The sequence below is a fragment of the Argiope bruennichi genome, chromosome 6, assembly GCF_947563725.1.
Source record: "Argiope bruennichi chromosome 6, qqArgBrue1.1, whole genome shotgun sequence".
Taxonomy (NCBI): domain Eukaryota; kingdom Metazoa; phylum Arthropoda; class Arachnida; order Araneae; family Araneidae; genus Argiope; species Argiope bruennichi.
The window spans coordinates 26,542,168-26,549,150 of NC_079156.1; the positions used below are offsets into that span (position 1 = coordinate 26,542,168).

At 29.1% G+C, this 6,983-nt stretch overlaps 1 long non-coding RNA gene across 1 annotated transcript; it reads right to left on the reverse strand.

The window, feature by feature from the left end:
- Positions 1–4,037: 4,037 nt before the first annotated feature.
- LOC129972862 (uncharacterized) lies at positions 4,038–4,596 on the reverse strand. The gene is made up of 3 exons (XR_008784909.1): positions 4,463–4,596; positions 4,262–4,370; positions 4,038–4,172 (listed from the first exon to the last, which is right to left on the reverse strand). It is a non-coding gene; the product is annotated as an uncharacterized LOC129972862 (long non-coding RNA).
- Between the last annotated feature and the right edge of the window lie 2,387 nt (positions 4,597–6,983).

Genomic DNA, 6,983 nt, shown 5'->3' on the forward strand with positions numbered 1-6,983 from the left:
TAAATTATAAAAATGAAAGAAAAAAGTTTAAAGAATTTTTCGAAGGATGCAATAAATGGGTTTAAAATATTACTCCCTAATTAGAATGCTACAAGATAAAATTAAGCTTAATTATCCCGATTAAAAGTAATTAATATTTTAATAAAATATAATCTCATATGATAAAATTTCTCATATGATCATAAATATCATGCTATTTTAATGAAGTATAATCTTATAATGAAATTTATTTACAAATGTTCGATACATTTGTAAATCAAAATATACGAATCGATTCTATTCGATTCATTGAATCCGTAATCAAAATATTCTAATTTAATCAATAAGAAAGAAACTTATTTTAAGTAGAAAATGTCATCTTTTAAAGTAGAGGAAAGGAAACGGTTAATATATTCACAGCATTTGCACAGTGTGCAAAAGTTGTTTGAATATTGCTTAGAATTTAAAAATTCTACCGAGCTTAAATATTAAATCATAGCTATATTCTTTAGATTTGACATAAACGTTAGGCATTCAGCATGAGCAAAATAAACTTTAGGCATTTAAAATGAGCAAAATATATTCACATTAGATTATTTACCACAAAAAATTACAATTGTAATTTTTATTTACAAATATTGGAAGAAAATAGTTAATTATATTTAATAACTTGCGATTTAATATTAAATCATGAATTTCTTAAATATTTGTTCACAGTTGTAATATAATTCACAATTATTTTCATAATTCAACAATAGGGAAATTAAGTGTCCTATTGGTAATATAAAATTAAAATGTTGCGTACAGCACTTCATTTAGTTTAAAAAGCTTATTCAGTCTATTTGTTCACTTATTTACTATGGATATTAAAATTTTTAAACAATCTTTAAACAGATTGTCATGAAATTTTTTCTCATTTATAATGCATTTATACTATTGCGGTAAGAGGTACGAAATTTTTCAACCAAAATTCAGACATTGTGATCCGGTACAAGTTAATTTGAGTCTAACCACATCAAGAGTTATTAGTTCAATCAGTAAGAAAATTCAGCAATATATAATTTAATTAAAGCTAAACAAATCGCTCAGCAAAGGTTTTTAATTTTTGCTCCATTAAGCACATATATCAGCTTCATATGCTATAAAACATTTTCAACAAGAATGCACTCATTTTTTACAATACAGCGTTTAAATTTTTCTCCACTTGAATTTTGTTACCCAGAGTTCAATATTTGCTTGAAAGAAAAATTGATATTAATCATTTTAGATCATAAATTTGATCCTCACTAAATTTTAACGAGTAATTCAGTCTCTCAAACTTCGGTTAATATTTTTTCAATGATGCATAATATATATATCGACAATTATTTTGCGCAAAATATTTCCACGGATCTTAAATGATGTTTCTTATAACATTTTAAATCCGACAATTCCTTTAGGCTGATACATGAATCCAATGTAGTACAACATTGGGTATGGTTGAAAGCACTTAGTCTAACAAAGCAAAAAGCCATTTCTATTTGAGTCTTTAAAATCAACATTTCATATCCGGGTTATTAATATCATTGCGATCATGTCAATATCAAATCAGAAATGTACAACAATGAAATATTAATTCAACACAAAATTCATCGACTGCTATATCTTATAAAATGCAGCAGTGGAAAGTATAAAATTTTACAAGTAAACCTACATTCTCTATAACAAATAGGTTTGAGAAAACAATACACTATAAACGGGAAAATTTAATTAAGCAGTAAAACACTATGTAGTTAGTTGACATAAAATGCACTTGAATGCCTGGAAGATATTTTAAGCATTTTCTTAGGAACTTACGCACAGTTGGCGATTCCATGCAATTAGAGCACATCACTTTAACAGCAGTCTGTTTCGCTTGCCATATCTTCTGAACGTCTGGATGCAGTTGAACTTGAATAGTTTGAAACAAAATTCCCGAAGCAGCATTTGATTTTCTTCCAGTATTCAGTGTCTTGTTATGATGAAGTTACCTGGGAAAAAAAATCATTTTATTCAGATTCAATGAACTTGTTATAAGCAAGCTGAAAAAAATTTAGAAAGATTGATAAAACAATAGGACTTTTGTCAGAAAAAAAAATCAGACCCAATGGACAAGCCAGTAGTGGACAACAAATAGAACGAGAGAACGTTCTCTTAAGACAAATTGAGTAAATTCTACATTAAGACATAAGATTAAATTATACAAGATTCTATGAAATAAAATGAAATCCTGCTAAAGTTTCCCATAATAGCTTCTTCATAACAGACGGCTATAAGCATCAATAACCTGGCATTTTCAGAAATTATCGGTACAGGTCTTCCGTAATCTGTTAATGATATTGACTGTTTGATAATAGAACAAAACTATTTTTATCTATTACATCCACGTATCTGGAAATGGGAGTTTAAGGGGATTCTTTATCGACAAAATGAAATTCTTGTCACAATTCCTTTTCTCCTCCACCTCCAAATTCATTGACAATCAATTCCTTTTCTAGATTTCAAAACATTCATAATGAAATATTTTGCATATGGTGTGAAATCATTTTGAGCACCGGTTTAAGAGGAGGGCTAAGGATATGTGTGGATTTACTATCAATTTAACCAATTGCTGTGGTGATGACGTTCTCGTGCGGAAATTTGAACTTGTAGTGCATATGCTTTAATTTTAAATAATTTAAATCGTTAATTTTATACCTGTATGTTAAAATAGACATGAAAACATTTCAAAGTGAATTATATTTAAAATTGCTTCGCAGTGACTTAAACATTGAACCTTTTCAGGAAAATTTAAAATAACAGTGAAAAATTTGTTTACTTTTTTTAAAGGAAAGAATATTCTAGAAGTATTTACATTTCGTAGTAAATGAAAATGCCGTATTAAACTTGTGCGTAGAAAAAACGATTTTTCTAAGCCTTCCAAGCACAAGATTATATCAGTATTCATGTTATTACATATCGAATACGAGAAACTGCTAGCAGGAACGGAATGACTGAAGTATAAGAGACGTTAAGCAATGCAATTGTTCTATGAATTCTTTAAACATAAGGTTTTGGGAGATTTTCTGATCAAAAGTAATTTATTTAATGAAGATAAAATAATTTACAGTTTCCATAATCTTTTGGTTAATACAGTTTCAGATTATTCAGCATTTAATCCACACATCACCTAAATTAGTAATCGATTAAATGGCAGAAAAAGAAATTCAGATAATAAATCCGCATTTTACTTTTTTGGGTATTTCGGATTTGAGAAAAGTCCAGAATCTTATAAATAATGGGTTTCATTAAAATAAAAACTTACAACTTTAATATGCTCTTGTAATATCGATTCCAAATGGTAGCTTTGTTAAACGCAGTTATCGGTACTGGATTTCAGACAACTGTCCTGGGCAGTCTAGGCATCTGCCTGAAGTCGCTGAAGGAAAGGGGGTCTTCAGATAGGTCAATCTGAAAAATGATTTCAACCTAGTTGCCACTAAAATTTACAAAAAATACAAATTCTATTAATTATAAAATACTAAAATTATAATTTCTCTAAGTATTTAATTACAAATCGAAATAGTTTTTTTTAAAGTTTGGAATATTAACTATTTAATAATTTGTTGTGTTTCACTTATTCTTTAATTATTCAAAAATTCAGTTATTTCTATATTCAGTTCAGAAATATTCAGTTATTTCTATATTCAGTTCAGAAATATTCAGTTATTTCTTTAATTCTTCAAAATAATCAAATTTTTGTTTAAAGCATTTAATTGTAATTAAGGAAATTTAATGTTTATGACCATTTCTCAAGAATGATTTTTATTTTAAAATTACTTAAAAAGCAGAGTTATTCAGATAAGAATATTAACTCAAAAATTTTATTAAAAAGTCTTGAACTATTAAACTAAATTATTAGTTATTAAAAGAGGCCTCATAATATATATCGCCTAGGACCGAAAGAATTTGCCTAAATTCGCAATCTATTGTTTTAACATAGCAACATACCGAAACCTTGAGGCATCATCACTTCGACACCGACATTAGAGAATACATACCCACTACATTCAGGATAAACATGGGTCTGGAAATTGGAACGCATTCGCTCAAAAGATTCTGAATGACAGTTTGTTATCCATTACATTGCGATAGGCTTCAGGCAGTTCTTGAAGGAGCATTTTCATTTATCTGCGCTAAAAATGGATTAACATAATATTTATTTTGATATGAAATATTTATAAGGTGATGTGTTTTCGCTACTTACCCGAAAATATCTACTCACATTATTTGGAGAAGCTTCCTCTTTAAAATCTGGGTTATAAATCAAAATTCTGCTTCAATAAAACGATTCTTCTTTTGAATTTATTCAAAAACTGTCCAAGATCTAAAAGCTGAAAGCAATAAACAATTCAAAATTCAAAGTTCAGAATGATGCAGGAGTGCTTACTTTTTTTACATCTATTAAAAAAAATATTTAGTTTACCTCTAATGTTGTTCGGTCCAGTACATTCAGGATAAACAGGGGTCTGTAAAATATATTCGCTCAACAATTTGTGAATGAGATCCATTACGATGGCATGGGCGTGGAGCAAGTTTTCTGCGGGGCATTTTACATTTATCTGCAATAGAAGATATATTCCCATATTTAATATTAGTCACATTTCATGTCAATAAGAAGTTTAAGTAACGAAAAATCTATTTATATTATTTGGAGAAGCTTCCTCTTTACAATTTGGATGATTCATCTTAATTTGGTATCCATGAAACGATTCTTCTCTTGAAAGTATTCATGTTGAAGAGCTAAAAACAATACACAATTGAAAATTAATTCAATATTCAGAATGGCAGATGTGTCACTAACAGATGAACAAAATGTTAAATTTACCTCTAATATTGTTCGTAGCCAAGAAGCCAAGCGATTCAAGCTTCCAAAATGTATCCAATTTTAGACTTGACTTTTTATTGTGACCTTCAGCTGGTCCTTTTAATTACCTTTGAGCCTGCGTCACAATTTAAAATCCAATTTCTTGGATTCTTCTTTCATCCATTTCTTGAGGATTTCATTTCAAAAAATTCAATTCGTTGAGAATTAGAATCTATAGAAACAATTTTATACAGCTTCTCAGTTGAGGCATCATTTGTTTCACAATTACAAGACACTCCAATATGAACACCACATTTTTCTATCCATAGTTTTTTGTACATTTTCTTATATATTTTCTTATATATGAATTGTGGGCAATTAAATATTTTTTGGTCGAAATTCGTCAAAACTGAAAGCATAGATACAAGGCATTCTTCTATATAAAGTAATTCTAGGCTTAGTATTTTTAACAGAAAAGTTAAAATCAACATTAGTTAAATACCAGTATTAAATTCCATCACCGATGAAACAAAAGATGCAATATGTAGTTTTGCGTTGTATTACAATCAACAACATGCATGGTGATCAGCACGGGTACATGCATGCTAATCAAATTGTTTTACCTTGACAGCGACATATTTTTGCATATTTCATTTCTTCTGAAGCTTCACAGCTTTTTACTTCAAAATATAATCAATTCTTAGAAACTGCAGTTATTTTTCAATTTTGCATCAAAGTTGGCTCAAGTGTGTAAAAATAGAGGTCAGAGTACCTGTACAATTCATCTGTTTGATTAGAAACCAAATTATCCTTTTCATCGAGGTTCGTTGTCTATGTTCACATTGATTCTTCAAAATATCGACAAGTTGATGAATATATCAACATAGTTTATCCCTCCGCAATGCACTCATTTACGCCAAGTAAGGTCCAGCAATTTGCAAATGAAATGACGAATTCAAGATATTTATCCAGATAACCTAACTATTCAAATTCTGAAGTATTCGAAAAACTTTCTATAAATTAAATGTTTGTAGAGGCAGAAATGACCAATTCTCAAAAATGGAGGAGATTGATCAAATTATCGATAAGGAGATGTCCATGAAAAGGTTTTCTTGTGATTGAAAGAATATTTAATATTCCCGATACACCTAAACTTTAGAAAATTACCTAAACTGAATTGAATTAACCCTAAATTTTTAAAGAATTTATAATTTCATTTCCAATTCGAATAACTGTCGCTGTTCATTTGATATTGACATTTAACTATTAGTTCATCTCATTCATCCAGTAAATCGGTGTTGATTTGATCTGATCCGGTTTCCTTTCAGAATATTTCTAACCTATCTCTAAAGTTCTATCTCGATGAATTTACAATTTCGAAAACAGTGTCCTATTTACTTCGAGCGAGATGCTTAATTGATTTGAACGTAATTGAAGTTGCATGTTTTTACTGCATGGCACCATTTAAGTATTCATATAATAAGTGGAAAATATATTTCAGCATATGCACTTAAAATAAGAAGTTGTACTTTCAAAAACTGCAGGCTTTATAGCCGAATGCTGCAACCGACAACGTGTGTCCTTCTCAATAAAATATATGCATTAAGAATTCCAAAACGGATCTTATAATCAGGAATTTTTCACATAATATTCAATACGTTAAGTTTAGTTTTAAGACATACATTTAAAAAGTGTAAAGAGAAAAAAATTGCTAGCGCTTCAGCATGTGTTGGAGGGGGGGAGAGGATCTGAGTATTGTGTCTGATTACAGCCCAATTTCTTGAAACAAGGAATGACTTCTTGCGCTTTATGGCTGCGATAAGGAAGAATTAAGATAAAACTCAAAATGTTTTTTTCTAGTATCACAAGGGCTAAAACGAATTGATGATTTTTAGTAGGATTAATTTTTCCATTTGTTGCTATTTATTGGACTACGTGGGTCTAATAACTTAAATATACTTAATATTAAAAGGAAATGCGGAGTTTTTTTTCAACACTTTAAGATTGAAAAAAGAACTTTGTCATTATTTCACTCATTTTTAATTGTAAACATTTATTGACTTCAGAGCTAAAAGTGAGAAGAATTTCGAAATCCGAGTGAAAAAAATAGTAACGGTCAATTAATATTTAAATTTTACTT